Here is a 21,732-nt window from a genome sequence, read left to right on the forward strand (position 1 = left end):
CAATTGAGCTCAGTCCATGGGACTTCCCATGTTAACAAAGAACTGCCCAAATTTAATAATGTTTTAATCAGTCCTGGCTCAAGCATAACCAGGTGATTTGGGTATAGTTTTTACAGAAAACTCTAGTGAAGGAGGGTAATGTGTTTCAGTTTCAGTGATGGAGAAGAGCTGAGAAGAATTACTAACCAGGATATATGCCTTTGAAATCCACTCTTTTTATTTTTTTTCCCCTGAAAAGAGATCTTTTCAATCCTCTTGGTTTGTGTCTGAAAATCTCAGTGGCCTGAGAACACAAAGGAAATTGATTCAAAGACTTTGGAAAACTTTGCAAAGGGGCTGTCATTCGACTGGCTTCCTTTGTCAGGAGCCCGAATCTGATACTGCCCCATGGAAAGGGTATGAGGGAGACGGAACTCGCCTCTGACCCAGTTCCTTTTCAGCCCTGCCTCAGAGTGATTGTGCAAAGAACAATCCCCACCATAGTCAAATCCATAATTGTTCTGGAAAGTGTTTTCCCTATGGTTTCTCATAAGTTATTTGAAGGTGAATTTTCCTCACCAGCCAAGGAACTGTCCAAGCTCCAAGAGGTTAAATGATTTCCCCAAAGACTATTACATCTTAATCCAATTACGAAGCAATCTCATTTTGCTGAATGCATTACCAAAATGTTTTCAAGCCTCCATTGTATTTGTCTTTCTAGAGGAATAGTTTTATGTTCATCGAATTGAAAGAAAACTTTTTAAATGCCAAAATGATAGGACACATTGATATTCCTCAGGTCAAGCTTAAAAATGCAATTTAGGTTTACCTGGCAACTGAAAATATTGTTAAAACAGATAAATGCACTTCAAGAATTCAAATTATCCACATGGAAAAAATACAGAAATCTGTGCTGTAGGTTTAGAAAATAGATGGGCTTAAAAAGTATTACCTTTCAAAATTGATCAGCAAAGCCCTTCTTTATTAATCCTAGTTAAAATATAATAGCCTAGGGAAGTTGTAGGGCCACAGACATATCGAATAGAGATTTTTCCTGTAGGAGCTGAAAGAAGAGTACGAGTTTAAAAGAGCTCCACAGTTCTAGGAAGGCACCCTCCTGAACACACGTGGGCAGCAACCTTAGGTGCCTACCCATGAACAAAGGTTGATGGGCAAGCCTGACGCTAACTGGACCCCTCTTTGTAGCCAAGGGAAAGGCAGCCGCCTAGAGCTTTCACCAAGAGGCGCACATTGCCAGTGCTTGAAAGGAAATCACAGGTGACTGGTCCATGCAGGTTACTTTTCTTGCCCACTCAAGGAGATTGTCCTGGCTTGTGTCTCCGAATTTCTACTAAAAGAGTGAGCCCTGGGAGGTGACCTCCTTTAGACATACTTGGTTTACAGTTCCCAACACTGACCCACACTGAGATGTGACCTTGGACCAAATACTTAAACACCTCAGTGTTTTAAAAACAGTTTGCACGGCACACATTTTACCGTTTCCAAGCCAAAAAGGGTATCTTTCCAACAGGATGTCCCTCTTCCTATTCCCAATGGACTTCTTTTGGGGTTCCACCTCCTCACCTGAAAGACCCATCCAGGCAGCCGGTCAGCCTCTCTTCTGATCCTCTCCGGGTCCACTGCCCACCTTCTAGAGTCTCATTGTCTAATGCAGCACTGCCCAACAGAGAAATAATTCCAGCTACACAGGCAGCTTAAAGTTATTTTAGGCCGGGCAAGGTGGATCACGACTGTAATCTCACCACTTTGGGAGGCCGAGGCGGGTGGATCACCTCAGGTCGGGAGTTCGAGACCAGCCTGACATGGAGAAACCCCGTCTCTACTAAAAATACAACATTAGCCGGGTGTGGTGCCACATGCCTGTAATCCCAGCTACTTGGGAGGCTGAGGCAGGAGAATTGATTGAACCCGAGAGGTGGAGGTTGCAGTGAGCCGAGATCGCGCCATTGCACTCCAGCCTGGGCAACAAGAGGGAAACTCTGTCTCAAAAAAAAAAAAAAAAAGAAAAAAGAAAGAAAAAAAAATTATTTTAGTAATCTTAGTAACCACCTTGAAAAATAAAAAGAAACAGTTGAACCTTATTTCAATAATATATTTTGTATTTTGTTTAACCCAATATATTAAAAATATTATCACTTCAAAATGTAATCAATGTTAAAACGTAGGTGAGATAGTTTACTTCTTTTTGTACTAAATCTTGTAAATACAGTGTGCTTTATACTTACAGCACATTTCAATTCAGACTAGTCTACTTTCAACTGCTCAGTGGCTGTGTTCAGCCAGTGACTAGCACAGGAAAAAGCACTGGTCTGGAGTAGAGCAGCAATGTCTGGCTGTGCCTGCTGACCCATAGTCAGTGTCCTGTCCTATCTATATTTTGCTGTTGTTGTTGCTGTTTGTTTGTTTCAAGACAGAGTCTCACTCTGTCACCCAGGCTGGAGTGCAGTGGCATAATCTCAGCTCACTGCAACCTCTGCCACCCGGGTTCAAGCAATACTCCTGCCTCAGCCTCCTGAGTAGCTGGGATTACAGGTGTGCACCACCGTGCCGTACAAATTTTTTGTATTTTTAGTAGAGACAGGGTTTCACCATGTTGGCCAGGCTGGTCTCAAACTCCTGACCTCAGGTGATCCACCCGCCTCACTTTCCCAAAGTGCTGGGATTACAGATGCGAGCCACTGCGCCCAGCCCCTGTCCTATCTGTTTTAACTTCAGTGTGCCATGATGATATTTTGAAACCTAATAATGCCCTCTATCTACAGCTGAACTAGTAAAATAAATGTCTCTTAGATTGATGTGAAATGTCCTTTGTGATATTAGTAAGCATTTTCCTCTTTTTCTCCTCTCTGGTTTCTTAATCTCTGGTCAAGCTTTAGCCCTAACACACTATAGAACATACTGCCCTCCACCCACCTGCACACCATCCCCAGAAAGAAATGCAACCAGATCCCCCTGCCTGCGAAGACCCTTAATGACCCGCATCCAGCATCCCTCCTTCATTGGACGCATCATCCCTTTACTGATGAACTCTCATCCAGTCCCTTAATGGCAGCAGGAGCAGCGTGTCGCCTTGTATTGTAGTTACTCATCTGAAACATCACAGCACCGTGTACAGAGCCAGTTCTGCGAGACCCTCCTAGAATGCCTAGTGCAGGAGTCATGTGAAGGTGGACCCTGAATCAAAACCCTTTCCCTTTTCTCTTCTTATGCTATGTAGAAGGGATCCTAGTGCCCTATCAGTAGACTGTCACCTAATTAGAGCTTGCTGAGCTAGCTTAGGGCACACATGGAGACCGTGAGCATTTGCAGCGAGTTTTAGCATAGTAGCATATACCTGGACCTATCTGTGGAAGGGGCAAGGATATGCAGAATGGCTGCCTCATTAAAGAGCTCTGGGCTTCTCCAGCTAAAGGCAGAAAACTGTTGTGTTTGATTCTATCTCTTTGGTTGCCTTGATAATCCAAAGTAATCTCAACTCATTTTATTTAGTCTCTAAGAAGCCTGTCATTGTTCTGAAATCACTTGTAAGTTTTCACTGAAACTGGAGAGTTTTTCTTTGTTTGACAGGGTACATTTATAATTTCTTCTTCTACAATGAAAGCCCAGGTGAGAGGGGTCCAAGCAAGCAGATGGCACAGAAGCATTTGTTGGGTGAGACACACCTGAAGTCACCTGCATCTCCTTGCTGGCCTATGGAATGTCTGGGCTGCAGGGGTCTCTGGATGGGAGTGTGTGCCTTGTTGGCCTATGGAATGTCTGGGCTGCAGGGGTCTCTGGATGGGGGTGTGGGTGCTGGGTCTGGCCTCAGTCTTCCAGATGCAGGCTGTGGTCGTCAGTCTGGTTCTCCTCCTCTGCCTCTTTCCTCTGTTTTGAAGCTTAAGACAGAACTTGACACAGTAATTCCTGGCCTGACCCTGGGTGACTCAGTATTCATTTTCATCTTTCCCTCTCCCTCATGACGGGAATCAGGAGCAGATCTCACCCCCACCGTGTATAACCCTTTATTAGCTTTACTGTAAGCAGATAAAGAGCTTTCTCTGGTGCAGATGGCTAAGTTTTCCTTCTTGTTTTTTCTTCTCAATGACACATGCTGTTTTCTTCTTGTTACTAGCATATCTGAACCTTTTGCACCATTCAGGAAAGAGAAAAGGGGAGCTCAGGTGAGAAATATAATTTTACTATTTATTAATTAATTTCTTATTAAGTTCAAATGTTGTCAATTCCTTACCTAAAGTCTAACAACTCTCCCCATTTTGCATCTAAGCATCCTCCATATTTGCTTTAGATGGCAACGGCAGGATGACGAATGGACCCTAGATTCCCACTGCTGGGTCAAAGGATGGCCCACTAAGCAAGTACTCAATACTTATTAACAATAATTGAGAGAAAGATGGAATATGGAGTATTTGCCTTTTAGGAAATACAGTGCTCAGGTTAATATTTTTCTAAAGGAAAGAAAAAGCCTGACAGAGCTATTGCCAGACTTCCACAGTTTAAATTTGGGCCAGTGGTCTAGGAGGTCTTAGGGGTTTGGTGGAAGGAGATTCCTGAGAGTAGCCCCTGCTCAAATATAAACTCTTTGCCAAGGATTCCATGCAAGTAGTTTGTGTCACTCTCTTGCTTCAGGTATTTTTCTATGCAGACCAGGCTTTTCTTGCATCCTGATCTATTCTCAGAATGAGGAATAAAGGGACCTTAAACAAACACAGGTATCTCTCACCTCACAATAAATCAGAAGTTCAGTAAAATAATGGGAATATCCTCTAACTTCAGAAGTTGGAGTAATTGGACTTGTAACAAACTGGGTTCAGATTTTATCAAAGCACTTGGCTTGTTTGCTCTGAGTCATTCAACAAAGTTACCAAGTTTGTTTCCTTCAGAAGGTAATGCCAAAGCAAGTTCTATTTGGTTGATTAATTGATTGGTTGATTACATGTTAATCACAGTGATCCTAAAGTTACTTCCTGCCTTTGGGATAACTGCTGGGAGCCGGAGGAGTGATCAAGATGTTTCAGAGTCACTTAAGTCCCTGGGCACATGTTCAGCCTCAGCAGCTCTGTCCTGATCAGGGTCTGTGCAGTCCTTCAGGATGACAGAGCAAAGCCACCGGAGGATGGTTGACTTCAGGCTCTCTGCACTCCCTCCCAACAGGGGGCTCTGACACTGGACACCTCATGATCAGGCCCTCAGGGCATGTGCTTCTCCCCAGGGGCAGCAGCATCTGACTGGTCATCCCCGTACCTTCGCTCCATTGCTTCATTGGTCCCAGTAGGAAGCCGAGCAGAAGCACCTGGTTTCTAGGAGCTGATGAGGGCTGCTGGCAAATGAGTGGATAGTTTCCCAGAAAAGTAGTGGTCAGCGATTATAACATGGCACTTAATGCTTGGAGGCAGGGGCACACCATTATTCCAGTGAGCTCCACGACCTCAGCAAAGCTGATGCAAGCAGCGGAGTGTTGTTGGTGGTTTGACAGTGAAGGGAAGCAACACTAGCACCGGCCCATCCCGAACAACTACAAGTTGTAGCTGCTCATCCCTGGGGAGGGCTCCCCCTTCACCAGGTGCTGTGCCAAGTTCTTTGTGTGTTCTACCTGGTGTACTCCTCACAATAAGCCAGCTGAGGCAGATACTGTCATTAACCCATGCTGCAAATAAGGAAACAGAACCTTACAGTAATGACTAAGTGACTTGTTAAATTCACAGCCAATCAAAGGCAAACCTGGGATTTGAATTCAACTGATCTTTCTGTCTGCTGCTTATGCTAAAACTCCGCCACTGTTTCCTTTCTCTTATTCGCCTGTTTTAAAGCTTCAATTCAATCATCACCTTTTCTGTAGAGTTTCTCTGATTTATAGAGAGGTCTTGGAGTTGAGCCGCTCCAGTCTCACTTCCACACGGGTACAGCAGTCAACTTGCTATGGTTAGAATCACCATAGCTCTGCTGCTCTAGAGACTCTGAAGTCCTGGGATACCTGGACTATATGTTTCTGATGTGAGGACTTCCAGCAGTTAGTACCATACAGGTAACATATATATGATGAAAGGAGGAAAAAGAAAGACAGAGGAAGGAAAGAAATAAGAAGGGGAAGAAGAAAAAAGGAAGGAAAAAAGCAGACCCTGTCATTCTTTTCATATGATTTAACCATAGCTATTTATCTGAAAAGAATATTAATTACTTCTATTGTAGAAATAAAAAAACTAAAAGACAACTGAAGGTGGCCTGAATTTTTTCCTTGTATAAAAATTAATGGGGCTCTTATCATTAAATGACCCACAGGAAGAAAGTATCATACACCTATTCACAGGGAGTAAGATGTCAGAGAGAAAAAACCTCTGTTTTCTATCAATAGCCAATTTCTGGAATTTAAATTTAATACATTTTAAGAACGATATCCTGAGACTTATGTTATCAGTGATCACGTTTTCCTTATCTTGAACTAAGATAATAAAAATATGTAAAAAACCAAAAAAGTCCATTTTCTAACCTAAAACCTTTGGAATATTCACCCCCACCATAGAGCACGGGGCAATAATACTCAGTGAATTCTTGGCCAGGCGCGGTGGCTCAAGCCTGTAATCCCAGCACTTTGGCAGGCCGAGGCGGGCGGATCACGAGGTCAGGAGACCGAGACCATCCTGGCTAACACGGTGAAACCCCGTCTCTACTAAAAATACAAAAAACTAGCCGGGCGAGGTGGCGGCACCTGTAGTCCCAGCTACTCGGGAGGCTGAGGCAGGAGAATGGCGTAAACCCGGGAGGCGGAGCTTGCAGTGAGCTGAGATCCGGCCGCTGCACTCCAGCCTGGGCAACAGAGCGAGACTCCGTCTCAAAAAAAAAAAAAAAAAAAAAAAACAAAAACTGAATGAATTCTTGTTGAAAGCATGCATAAATGCGTGAATGTATGAATCCATAAGGAAATGAATCTCTCTGAACCTTTGTGATAAAACGACAAACATTTAGGCAGTCAAACTGGAGATAGGAGTGGAGAACAAGATATAGTCGAGCTCCCCAAACAATTTCCACATAGTAAGATAGCACTGAGAAAGACAACAAGAAGGGAGTTTATTTTTAAAATACGGAAAACTAAGAGATACAGAAGATAGACTGAGAGACTCCAAACACTCTTAGTGGCAACTCTAGAAGATGAAAAGACAATGACGCAGAAGTGAATAGTCTAAAAGTTAAAGTCTAATGGTTATTTTCCAACTTAAAAGCTCGCATCTTCTGTATAACACTCAATCTGAGTTCAGAGTGAGTTAAGGAAAAAATCCATATTGGGACATAATCTAGTACAATTTAGAACAGCAAGTTAAAGAAAAAAACTAAAAGTTATAAAAAATGTTTTGAAAGGAAATATCTGCAAGAATAACAGCAGACACATCACTGGCAAATTGATGAAGAAATCAATGAAGTATCCTCAGGGTACTGAGGGAGGAAAATCAATATTGAGTTATGTTCTAATCCATGACCATTCGAATTTATGGTGCAAGAAAGACATTTTTAGTCTTATTTAAGATAGTTTACAAGCTTTCTGCGTTGAAAGGAAGGACTACACATTAAAAAAAAAAAAAAAAAAAAAGCAAAGTGCCTATGGAGGCATGGTGGGGATTACGAAACTATGCCCAGTAAAGACCCTACTAACATCTATGTGTTCATATAACCAATTCTGTGTGTAAATTTGATTTCTGTGTATTAAACAGTTGTGGCTAAAATTCTAGACAACAGGTTGAGTGGTCCTCTAGTTAACAGCTAACAAATACCATGCCCCTTGTCCTATTGTGGAAGGAGAAGACAGGACCTAAATAATTTTTGACACTGTCGAAAAAATGTAGAATAAGTCCCATTTATTTAAGTATGAATACACTTAAAGAAAGTAAAAGAGAATAAAATAGCTGTTTTAATATCATAAAAGGTAATATTAGAAAAAATAAGGAAAGAAATAAAAAGAAGAAAGAAGAAGAAAGAGAAAAGCTTTACTGCTAAAAATTATCAAGTTTTTAAATCTTCCTAACATTTCTCTCCAGTGGTTGTGAATTCCTCAGGTTGTGAGCTGGTGCTCTGCCCTCATAAGGAAGAAGTCAGCTCTCACTTTGCATCCTCCCTTGCAGCTAAGGTGCCAGCATGTGACCTTGGCTCTAACAGGAAGCATATTTGAATAGGCATGAGTGAGGCTTCTGTTCAGAGACCAGAGAATCTCAAAAGCAGGTGCTTTGCAGCATCCTTTGTGGTGAGGGTAAGGGAGGAAACCTCCTCTGCCAGGCCAGCCATAGCACCCAGGCCCAGCACTGTCAGTGCTGTCTATAGGAGTTGTGCCCACAGCTCCGTGTTCCTCTGCTGGGGCAGTCCTGCTGGGCCACGTGGGTGTTCTACCAAAGGATGGTTCTCTGGCCTTCTGTGACACAGTCTGAGGGTCTCTAGTATGCCTAAATAAGTCTCCTTCCTGCTTAAACTAGAATTGATGTGTAATGTATAGCCAACAACTCTGAATGGCATTATGCATGTTGAGGAAAATACAGTTTCACCATGGTACTACAACAATTGATCCAGGCAGCATTCTTCAGTGGACACAAAAACTAATGAATGTAAGTTTGCTAAATAATAATATTTACATAGACTCAATGTTATTTGCTTTTTTACAACAGGAATAAAAATTTTGGGATGGGTTAACTTAACACAGCTTTAACCAAGTGATCCAAGTTAGTATCCTCAATAATAGGACAAATGGACATCATCTGCCTACAGTTATGACACCCTGGGAAGGAAACATCACTTCTTTAATATTTCTGCCAAAAGAAAAGAAAAGCATGACCTCATAACCTGAATTCAATCAGGAGGAAACATGCAACAAACCCAAACTGAGGAACATTCTACAAAGTAATTGGGCTGAATTCTTAAAGTCAAAATCATAAAAGATGAAAGCTGAGTAAATTTCCTGGATTAAAGGAGACAAACTGGACACGGCAATTAAATTTAATGTCAAATTCTGAATTGGATCCTGGCATGTAACAAAGAAAGGTAGCTACAGAAAACATTATTGGGAAAATTAATAAAATTTGAATATGAAATATGGATTAAAAATAGTATTGAGTCAATGTTACATTTTCAATTTTGATTACTGTACTGATATGTAAAATCCCTTTGTCTAGCTGAGAGGATGTACTGAGGTCATCAGAAAAGATCTTACAAATATATTGTTAATTTAGTCTCCACTCATAAATGATAATTTTATCCTGAGGACCTTTTTAACCTAATGGAAATATTGGAGATGAGAAACAAGTTTCTCGCCCGAATTTGAAAATTCTGGCTCTTCCATATTCCCTCTAAATTTTGATTGCAAAATGCTCCATTCTTCCTCTAGCTCATCTCTTTCTTGCAATACCTTATTACACTTAGCTCTAAGAGCCAGCTGAACATTCAACATTCTGCTTCAAAATTTAATTGTTCAAATCCAAAAGTTTATTAAGTACATTTGCTGTCTCCCAAGTTAGCATGCATGAGGGCTTTACAATTTGTTCCACCACCACATGACATGGGTCACTGTAACTCCAGACTCCTGATTTTCCTCCACTTCCTCCAACCTTGACCACAATGCAATGACAGGAATTTCAGATTTTTCTTATAGCAGCACCAGCACCCCAATTCTGCATAGCATTTCTGCCTTAATTACCTCTTGTCATGATAATGATGTTGTAGACACTGTCCGCAGATGCCTTAAAACAATGTAAATTTGTTATTGCTCATGCATTAGTAGTCAGCTGGGCAGTTTTACTACTCTCACCTGGGATCTGTGGTCAACTGCAGGTCTCATCTGTGGTTAGCTGCAGGTTGGGTGAGTGCCTCTGCTGATGGAGGCTGGGCTGTCTGACATGTTTGGGGTCAGTGGCTGTGACCAGTTTATGATGGTTTCAGTTGCAATGGCTGAGATGACTGGGCTGTCATCCACCGGCGTCTCACATTCCTCAATCCCTCCACACATGTCATCATGGTAAATGCAAACAGCTAAATCCCAGCAAGCCCAATTATGCGAAAAGGCACATGGAAATGTAGTGTACATTGAAATTATTTTCTTCACATCCAATTGGTTCATATAAGTCACATGGCTGAGTCCAAGGCAGAGTTGGAGAGAAGTAAAAATTATAGAACTGAAGCAGCAGATATGGGGAGACTTATTAAGATCTTTCTGCAACCAACCTACCACAGGGTTACCTGGTTTGTGATGAAGAAACTACTGATAATCAGTGGGATAAGTCTTAGAATCGCCATAAGTAGCACTAGGTGAATCTGATATCTACATTGAAAAAATGAATTTTGACCTCTAACTTACATCAAAGAAGAAAATTGATTTAGTTGGACCACAGAATTCAATGTGCAAAATAAAACAATAAAGCTTCCAGACATGTCCCTGCTGATTTATTGCCAGTCTTATGATGGGAGTTGCCTTTTGAAAACACAGATCAGTTCATAAAGTCCCCTTCTCAGAAATGTGACATGGCCCCACTCTCTTCAAAATAAATGTCAATCCTTTTATCGTTGCCCTTAAAATCCTTCTAAATCTTACCTCAAGCTACATCCCAAAAAGGACCTACTCCCCCAGACATGCCAGGAGCTGCTCACCCCGGAAACCAGCTCTGTTTGCAAAACCGCGCACTGGCTCTACACACTCCCACTCGCTTTTCTGGTTGCTCAGCTTTCTGCTCCCTCTTTATTGGTAAAATATAAATTGCAATTTCAGGACACATTTTTTGAAGTATTAGGCTCTTGAAACTTTCCAGAGTACACAGGCAAAAAAAAACTCCCTCTCTTCTGTGTGCTCTCAGAATTTTACTCAGAATCACGTTGCTCGCTGCTGCACACTCCTGCAGGCACGTCTCAGTGGACTCTGCACTGCATCCCCAGAGTACAGCGTGTTTCCCACCTCCCGTTAGAGATCCAATACATATTTTGTTTGAAAGATGAAACTGATGGAAGAGAGGAAGGAAAAAAGAGAAGAAGGAAAGGGATAGGAAGAAGGGGAAGGAAAGGGACAGGAAGGAGGAAAAGGAAAAGGAAAGGAAGGAAGAGAAAGGAAAGGGAACTTGAAATCCTACAAGGTCTCAAAGTCAAAAAACATGTAAGTCAATTATCACAGACAATAAAAGAACTGCTGCAAGGGCAAGTTACTGGGCCAAATCTGTCACTATTACAACATAGTATGAGTGTGTTCATTTTTGGTCATTGTAATCATTGTTGCTTTGGTTATGTTCATCTATTTTATAATTTGTGGTGTCCATTTAGTTATCTTTTGAAAAATATATATATATATTGTGCATGTGTATGTGTGTGAGAGAGAGAGAGCGAGTTTTTCACAAATGGAAAGTAAAGATACAATTTTGATTTGGGAGGAATGGAAATTTATTTTAATGTCTGTTGACATTTGTTTCACAATGATAACCACATTATCTGCCACTATTAATTTTAGAGATTGCTAGGAAGAAAGATGTTGCATTCTTAATAGATCAAGCTAGATTTTCCACTCTGCTGTTATTTAAATGTTTGTGTCTCTCAAAAATTCATGTTAATACTTAATTCGCAATGCAGTAGTATTAAGTTGTGGGGTCTTTATAAGGTGATTAGGTCATGAGGACTCTGGCCCCATGAATGGCATTACTGCTCTTATAAAAGGGTTTGTGGGAGTCTGTTCATCTCTTTTGCCATGTGAAGACGTAGCTAGAAGGTGCCATCTTTGAAGGAGAGTACACTTTCACCAGACAATGATTCTGCTGGTACCTTGGTCTTGGATTTCCCAGCCCCTGGAACTATGGTCAATAAATTTCTATTAGTTATAAATTTTTCAATCTAAAGTATTTTGCTATAGTAGTGTGAAAAGGCTGAGACACACTGATTCTTTTACTTTTCATTGTCATCAAGGGGTAAAACATCTTTTAAAGGTAGTGGAGAGTAACCATCCAGTGATCTTTCTAGACCTCATGGCTGATGTTGGCTTGATGACCCAGAAGAAATGCTTTGAACCAACATTAGTTTTATGCTTAGAGCACACCCATAGGTTCTTATTATATTTGCAACTGGTTACACTTTAATCAATCCCAGGCAGCTGAAGTAAGTCACACAGTTTATGTCTCTTGCTTAACATAAGCTGAGATATATTTCCTGGAATATTATTAGTCCTGAAGTGATTTTCCAGGCAGCCAATGCCAAGTTTTATTTATTTTTAAAGAAGTCTGAATGCTGTCAATATTTGGCTTTGCTAATAAGACATTTGAAGAATTTCTTTATTTTTTTCTTTGCTTATGATTTAAATAGAGTAAAAGCTTAATATTTTAGAATAACATGATAATTTACATACAAATTAGATTGAGGTTACCTTACCAAATTCATTTGTTATGATTCAAATACATACCGTTTTAGTGGTCAAAGGTTTAGATTCTGTTCCTTCTAATTGATCAGTTGATTGCTTTGCTGGTACAGAAGCTACCTCTGCATGAGTGTCTGCATTATAGATTTCTGCAGAGGAACAGATGAGCTGTAGATTCGGAGAGTAAGATCTGACAATTTGGCTTATAGATCTCCACCCCTCCCGCCATACCAGCTCCTTCTTTACTTTTAGGTGCACTTCAAACACAGCATAAAGATGGTTTGGAATGTAAATAAAACAGAACTTTGATGAAGGTGTTAGTGGAAAAGGCAATACTTAATAATTATCTTTAATATATTAATTATATTAAGTTATATAAGTTAATATAAGTTAAGTTATATAAGTTGTTATATTAATTATACTTAATAATAATAATTTGGGCATAGACTCAATGTCAATTTCCCCAAAATTGTAGCAAAATTCTACTTATGAAATGTGATCAATAATTGCCTAAAAACATTCTGTTGTACTTGGAGAATGTATCCGTCTTCTAAAATGGTGTTTTAATTTTTAGGATTGCTGTTTTAGAGAATTGAAGATCTTTCATCTTCAAGAATTTGAAATCTACCATGGTCTTCACATGTAGCAAAACACAATGGGATGTAGTCATTTGAGAGTGCTATGAAAGCAGTATATGTGTACACAGAAGCCCAAAAGGCTAAAATTGGGTGGAAAAGGAGAGAAAGTTGTGTAAAACATGAAATCATCATAGTTGTGTGGACAGATACTTGACCAGTGGGCCAGACACATCACCACATGACCATGACAAAGCGACAGACATCACTCCATCCTCAGTCCCATATTTTAAGAGAGAAATAGTAATAACTGTTCCAATTTTATCTCCTGCATATTTGTTAAGGGATAATCCTACAAAACATTCACATCAACTTGGGAGTCGTAGATGAAAGCTAACTAACTATAGAGCACTAAATGTTTAAACTCCAACCCAAAGACAAATAGACTTTGTACTTTACATTACTGTGATGTGGGATGAGAAAAGAGTTCAAGTGACATTTCAATTTATCATAGCTAATCATATGAACATTATTCTATAAATGGGGATTCTAAAGTGCTAGGTTTTAAAAAACTTTAAAGGATAATTTTAAAATACCCTCAAAAATGTATAAAGCCATGCATGCAAATCCTTACGTCTCCCAATTTCTTGTGAAATGTCAAAACCAATGCAATATGAAAAGAGATTATCAAATTTGTAAAATATAAAGAGGGTCTAGTTACATGCCTGATACGTGGAGCAGCTTTGGCAGAAGACTGAGCAGGCACAACCTACTCACTATTGGGAAGCCTCTGTAGAAATAGGGGCAGTGCCTCTCAGCCCCTGAATTTCCAGGGCCCATGAGAAACTCTTGGGTCCAGGTGTCTGAGGACCGAAAACGAGCTGAGTGAGCAGAAATTCTTCTTGGTCATGTTCACCCAGAGTTGGGGGAGGGTACACTCAGTCCATTACCAAACGAGTGATGTCAATTCTTAATGTCTTCATCAATGAATGTAAGCAAACTAAAATACTAGAAATACAAAAACACTAAATACCCTACTAAAAGTAGAAAGATTAGGGGGGCTGTGGTGTGCACCTGTAATCCCAGCTACTCAGCACGCTGAGGCTGGATGATCTCTTGAACCTGTGAGGTGGAGGCTGCAGTGAGCCTAGATCATGCCAGTGCACTCCCACCTGAATGACAGGAGTGAGACCCTATAAATTTAGAGGGAAAATAGAAAAACTTAAATCATCAAAACCACCATACTAAGCCTGCCACGAGCACAAAACAATATGGAAGAAACAAAGCATTCTGGGAAATAAAAAACTGACTTCCAAATTTTGAAATGTAATAGAAGTAACATACAAGCTACCACAGAAAATCTAATTAATGAATTAGAAAGTTAGTTTAAAAACCTCCTATTATTTAGAGAAGAGGTAGAAAATAGCTTTCATCTTGTGCACCAATTATTACTGATAGATAGTGGTTGCCTATATTAAAAAAGATTCTGAGGTACTGCTTTGGTACAATTCCAATTCCATGGTTTGACTCCTAAATTTCAATTAAAAATCATCGAAGGACCATTTAATATAAAGAAAATATAATATATTTAATATAAAGAAATTAATTTAATTTCTTTTATTTAATATAAAGAAAATAAAACCTACATCTACTTGGAATGGACAATTTTCTTGCAAAGAAACCAGAATCAGATTGGTTTAGATGTCTGCAGTCATATTTACCTAGTTGGAAGGGAAAATGATTATGACTGTTGAGTTCAACACTCAGCTAACCCTCATACATGTGCAACAGCCAAAATAAATTAATTAAAAGTTAAATAAATAACATAGGAAATATATCATTTAATACCTCTTTTAACACACGAATTTTTTTTAATTTTTTTTATTATTATACTTTAAGCTCTAGGGTACATTTGCGCAACGTGCAGGTTTGTTACATATGTACACGTGCCGTGTTGGTTTGCTGCACCCATTAACTCGTCATTTACATTAGGTATTTCTCCTAATGCTATCCCTCTCCCATCCCCTCACCCCACAACAGGTCCCGGTGTGTGATGTTCCCCGCCCTGTAACACACGAATTTTTTTTTTTTTTTTTTTTTTGTATTTTTTAGTAGAGACGGGGTTTCACCGTGTTAGCCAGGATGGTAACACACGAATTTTTTAAGTGAACCAGGATAAAGAAATCAATAAAGAGGAAAGGATGGTACAGAAGAAAGATACCTGAGAAACGGACAACATTAAAGCATTTATTTAAACAGATAAAAATTGTCATGCATGTATTTTTGAAGCTTAATGCAAATACTTTAAAAAGCATTGTTGCTTTATACTTAAAATTTAAATTTGCGGCCGGGCGCGGTGGCTCAAGCCTGTAATCCCAGCACTTTGGGAGGCCGAGACGGGCGGATCACGAGGTCAGGAGATCGAGACCATCCTGGCTAACACGGTGAAACCCCGTCTCTATTAAGAAATACAAAAAACTAGCCGGGCGCGGTTGCGGGCGCCTGTAGTCCCAGCTACTCGGGAGGCTGAGGCTGGAGAATGGCGTGAACCCGGGAGGCGGAGCTTGCAGTGAGCTGAGATCCGGCCACTGCACTCCAGCCTGGGCGGCAGAGCGAGACTCCGTCTCAAAAAAAAATAATAATAAAAAAATAAAATAAAATAAAATTTAAATTTGCACTGAAAATGTTGTATGACCTCACTCCAAACTCAGAAACGGTAACTGGATAAAGGAAGAAGAGTAATACTCATCCAGGAGGTATTATTTCACTCTTGATGTTAATTAAGAAATCGAGATTTGACTATATGTTCTTTCAAAATGTGAGTGTGAAATTGCAGAATGGAAAACCTTTTCAAAAAGTCCTCCAAGGAAGGCCGAGGCCTCTGCTGTTAATGAAGAACCAAAATGAAGGATATGGAGTGAGGCGACAAGATGGCGACCACATATGATTTGAGTTCTAGTTGCCAACGTCCTGATGAAGTCTTTCTTTTTAGAGGTGCTTTCCGCAGGCAATTCTTGGTCAGCCTCTCGGTAAAAGAAGAAAACACCCGTGTCAGTGACCCTTCCCGTGATTCTTTCTGCTGCCCTCCTGGAATAAAACTAATCTACCGTTTTGGGGAAACTCTTTTCATGTGTTTGCCGATGTGCATTTAAAGGGTTTCCTTTAAAATTGTTTTTTTAATATGGATGTTTCAGTGACCAAAAACAGAAGAGTTCGGTTTCCACTACTGCAAAGAACATGTTCACCTTGTGGATAGAAAAATAGTTGAGCTTTTTATACACTCCCCAAACCACCTCCAATCATTTGTGTAAATTAACACAGAGCTAAACTTGGAAACCTGATCTAATAATTCAAAGTAAACTAATTAGGAAATAAGCATGGTTGTGAATTATAAGTAAAATGAAATATTTTCATTTTAATTTAATGTAGAATTTGTTCAATAATAATACATATTTACAGAAACTGAATTAGAAACATAGTAATTATAAATAATGGGAAAAGAAAGTTTTCCTTTTTAATCTAATATGCTTAGTCAATATCTTAAAGGTTGGCAAAGTCAAGAGCTGCAGACCCAAGGCAGCTGGCAATCTGCCTACGGAACTTCTAGAGACAAAAGGAAATTACTTACTATTTAAACACCAACCACTGGGGCTTTGGGAAAAGAAGATTCCTGTCTCTGACTCCCTCTGGGACCCTCCTAAGCCTTCCCAGGGTGCTCAGTCAGAAAATGCAGAGAGCAATGTGCACCAGGATGTTATTAAAATAATTTTAAAATGTAAGCCCCAGGGAGCTGTGAATTGGGAGAGGAGTCACACACTGATAATACATAGTTTTGTAAAGCTTAACAGAAGAAGAAAAACTGTCCTGAGAACAAAACTGACTAAAATTTCCCCTTTCAATTTTAATATTGATCAAGTAAATTTCTAAAATCTGAGAATATATGCTCAGCTAAGTGTACACTAAGTGTACATGAGCATGTGTGCACATACAGAGGCACACAGGAAATTTCCCATGCTACAGGAGGCTTGACAAGAAAAATAAGAGAATGGAAAGCGGATGAGACCATAAAACATGGCCAGTGTGGGAGAAGACGCAGTTGGACTGAACGAGACAGATACCACCTAGACTATGGAGCTTCTGTCTTTTCTGGAGTGAGTTAGGTCTGATCTGGATTTGAACTTGCTACTCTAAGGCACCTCATATATATTTTGCTACAATTAACTGTGCAGCCAGATGTTAATTTTTTTTTCTGGTCTCACCTGAGGCATCAAAGCTGAGAAAAACATGTCTCAATCATTCCACATTCTGAAAAGAGATGCAGAACTGTGCATATAGTCCATGTGGTGGCCCAAAACTGGTTCTGAGACTATTCACTCACCTCCAGAGTATAATAGAGAATGTTAATGATTTACAGTGAGAAAAAGGTTGAGGATTTATCAGGCAAAGTTATTGGAATGCTCTACATTCCTTTCCCACATCAAAACAAACAAGTGTCTTGGAGAGAAATAATCAGAGAGCAAAGGTGATCTGCTGGAATGAAGACTCACATCTATCTCCCTACCCTTACCCCTGCTGGGGGCTTTCTGAGCTGCAGAAGCTCCCTGGGAAGCCCTAGGGGAGTTCTCTGGGGAGAGCATTCAATATGCGCCTCCCAGAGTTTGTAGGAGACCAACACTGACACTAGACGCTCGCCTGGGCAGGTAGGAGCAGCCCCTGCTGGCCAGCTGAGGGGAGCTCTTGTTCCAATGGTTAGGGCATGACACTGACCTGTCCCATGGCCCAAGAAGATGCTTCCAGAAGTAGCTAGGATTGCATCATGAGGAAGGCCCTACCAAGAACCCTGCCTACCAGCGGATGCAATTCTAGCAGAAAGGAACTTTGGGGTATCCTGGAACAGAAGGCACAGGGTGCCACAATCGAGTGTAGGAGCAGAGCTCAGACCTTGCCAGGGAACCACAGGCTCAGAGTGGACAGCAGGTCTGTGAAGTTTCTGTAGATACCGTGAGAGAGAGACAGAGCCAGCATGCCTCCACTTCTTGTCAGGAACATGGCACTAACCCAGATGGCTGCTGTCTCATCAAGAAAGAGTTTCTAACCCTTTATGTCTCCACTTTCCAAGTCCTGGCCTCCACCCAAGAGGAGGAGCAAAGAAAACCAAGCAGGCTGGCATTCTCCTGCTCCAAATTCTCAAGCTGGTGATAGCCTCTCCATAGGAAAGGATGGATGTCTTGGGTGTCATGAGAAATTGAAATAGGAAACAATCTCAACTTTCTAAATTGCTAAAAAATGAGCATGTCCTACTGAAACTAACGGAAAAGATGGGAAACCTGTTTGACGAAGTGTTCAAGGGTGAGACGGGAGATTTGATAAGCTAAGAATGTGTCCAGAGGTGAGGCAAAAGACAGCAAAGTTAATTTCTTGCTTATGAATGGAAGTGAGATGTACACCATGATTACCCTAATGTGGGGTAATCATCCATAAGCATATCTGCATTTGCCTTCTGTAGATTCTTAACAATTGTCCTTCTGCACAGAGCTATAGCTGCCAGGGCTCCTGTCCTGTCTGGCTATGGCATTAGGGTTTTAGCACTCACAGTGGAGAACACAGGAGAAGGTCATCCTTGCCCAAAGACTTGCTCCAGCCTGTTTGCTCCACATTTAGCCGGCATAAATGTATAACAGATCAACTGGGTGGTTGACTAAGGAGGAAAATTCCTATCATAAAGAATAAAACGAGCCGGGCATGGTGGCTCATGCCTGTAATCCCAGCATTATGGGAGGCTGAGGCAGGTGGATCACTTGAGGTCAGGAGTTCAAGACCAGCCTGGCCAAAATAGTCAAACCCCATCTCTACTAAAAATACAAAAATTAGCTGGATGTGGTGGCAGGCGCCTATAATCCCAACTACTCGGGAGGCTGAGGCACGAGAATCGCTTGAATCCGGGAGGCAGAGGTTGCAGTGAGATGAGATGGCACCACTGCACTTCAGCCTGGGTGATAGAACGAGACTCAGTCTCAAAAAAAATAAAAAATAAATAAATAAAACGAAAGAGTCAACCCTTTAGAGCAAGTTACAGATATGGGAGTGGAAGGGGAATATGTCAAAAACATCTTCAGGGAGTCACGTTGAATCATTGATAGTGGTAATACCATTAAGAAAATTAGAAAAAAATCTATAGGGGACCTGTCTGGAGAGGCCCCTGACAAAGCGTTGCTTATATGTGTTGACCGATGCCACAGACATCCAAGCAGATGATAGGAGCAGAAGGTTAAAGAAGTTAAAGGTAAGGGAGTAAAATCCAAGGAGAGAAAGAAATAAGCCAACACTTAACCCATGTATGAAGCCTGGGTGTCGAGAGAGAGAACTGACTCCCAAGTTTAGGTCCTGTTTATCATTAAAAATCTAGACTCACACCAAGTGTTATAAATGTTACGAAGAAAATCCTACAGGAGCACAAATGAAGAAGTGATTCCTTCTGGGTGGGAGGCAGTCAAAATTTAGCCGACTCTTGAAGGATGAATGACAGATATGAGGACAGATCCAGGCTGAACCTCAGGAGGGAGCTTCCAGCAGAAGCTGCGATGTGATGTGATGCCAGCTGTAGAGGCAGGAAGCCCGGGGCGGCTCATGCTGCCAGCCTCTGGGGTCTGAGGAGGGATAAATGTCACCAGATCAGATGGGAGACAGGGACTTGGCTCTGGTACTAATTTTTGTGAAGTAATGGATCTGTTTATGGTGCTAAGAGAGGCAGAGGGCTTTGATGAGAACTGAAGGTTTTTCGGAACGAAGCAACAAGGTGATAAGGATGATAGACGGGGAGATGAAGAAAGAGTCCTCCTCCTCTCCAGAAGGGTTTCTGTGGGAGCTCATGACAGTGGGAGCTCATGGCAGAGTGATAATAAGAGCATAGCCAGCCCTGTGGCAAAGGAGAGGGCGAGGGAGAGGTACACAGGCTCGGGAACAGATCAATTGCCAGACGAAGGAAACAAGGTGAAACTGAAGACAGCTCCCAGTTGTTGAGCCTAAACGTCAGAATCATGGTGAGGAGCACAGATGGTTTAAGAAACAACAAGGAAAGACTCAATCTTGTATTGGACATGAATACAAGGCATTGCTGGGACACCTAGATGCACACCGGGAGCCAGCTGAATGAAGGTAGAGAGAGAAAGTTGAAACTGCACTCGAGATGGGAGAGTTGAAGCCACAGATCTTAGATGGGTGGTTCTCAGACTTCAGCCCATGGCCGCAGCACCTGGAGGGTTCCTTACAGCACAGACTGCTGGACCCCCACCCAGAGCTTCTCAGCCAGCAGGGCTGGGAGGAAATTGGCACTTCCTGTGCAGGAGATACTGGTGCTGCTAGTTGTCCGGAGACCACACTTTAGAACTACTGCCTTAAAAGTCACTGAGGAGGCAGTGGCTCAAAGTGTGGTCTCTGGACAACTAGCGGGACCAGTTCTTTCTATGGGGAAGGAACTGAAAAGAACTGAAACAAAAACAGGCCCCCGCCCTCAAGAGGGCGGGAAAAAAAGGCAGCCCTCTTCCCCTGCGAGTCTGGTTTAGTTGGCCTGGGCCCAGATGATGTCATCGGTATTTTTATTGCTCTCCAGGTGGTTCTGACATGCTTCCAGGGTTGAGAAACACTGATTAAGGAGGAGAAAAGAAAGTGATTTATTTAAAAATTTTTAAAAGAAGCAGACAAAAAGCCCACTTTTTTTTGGCACTGATCTAATTCTCTTTTCTTTCCTCAGGAAAAGCAGTTGAAACACCATTAGTTAACAGATTGCCCAATGAAGTCGATGACAACTGTGATAAGAAATTACTCACTATCACAGTGTCTCCAAGAGATGAACAGTGGATGATGCTTCCAAAGCACAGATGTCCCTCTCCTCCTCAACCTTCTTTCCCCAGAAAGATGTCAACACCGTGGAGATTGTGCCATGAAGACACCTGGTGTGGCATTGCAATAGATGAATGCCAATTATTAAGGGCAATTGCCCAAATATTAAGGGCAATTCCACAATTTTTGGAACAAATAAATGGATTTAACTTGAAGTTGAGTTTAATTTGATTTCAAGAAAGATTATATTTCTGGTCCTCCTATGATCATGTACTAAGAATTATTTAACTGCAGATACAATTATCTTTAGAACTAGAAGGACTCATTTTAGAATTAAAATGAATGACAACCCAGACAGATAAAGTCGAGTCGTGATCATCCCACTGCGGAGGCAGAGCCAGTGCTGGCCATCCCCTGACCACCCCAACACACTCCAGGTCTCACACATTTAATCTCTGTCTCTGCCAAGGGAGTTTTTTCTTTCCATTTATTCTTAGAAACAATTAAGGGAGTTTTAAGTTAAATACGTGCTGCCAAATTGAATCCAAGGAAACTAAAGTCAAATGCATTAGCAAACACTTAATGTCCTCTCCATTTTGACATTTCTCCCTCAATTCTGATTTCTGAGTAAGGGCTGTTCAGATGAATAAAAACATATTTTCAGAAATCTGAGCTCATAAGACCTACAGGACTGTGAAGTCGCAGACTGTGCACTTTCAGCAGTCAGTAACTCTGCTGGGTTGAATTGGCATGTTTCAAACTATGTATTTTTGTTAAAAAGGGTGTGTAAATGCACTTGCGAAATAAGTTGTACTCTTTCCTAGTAATTTATAGTTGCCTTCACAGTACCGGTTCCCAATTTCACACCAAGCTCTGCTGAGGATATGAGAGTAATAAAAAGGGGAGCCCTGGCTCTTCCGCTCCTGCAGTGTCTTTCCTGGAAGTGGACTGCGAGAAGAGCTTCTT

This window comes from Theropithecus gelada, chromosome 6, assembly GCF_003255815.1.
Source record: "Theropithecus gelada isolate Dixy chromosome 6, Tgel_1.0, whole genome shotgun sequence".
Taxonomy (NCBI): Eukaryota; Metazoa; Chordata; class Mammalia; order Primates; family Cercopithecidae; genus Theropithecus; species Theropithecus gelada.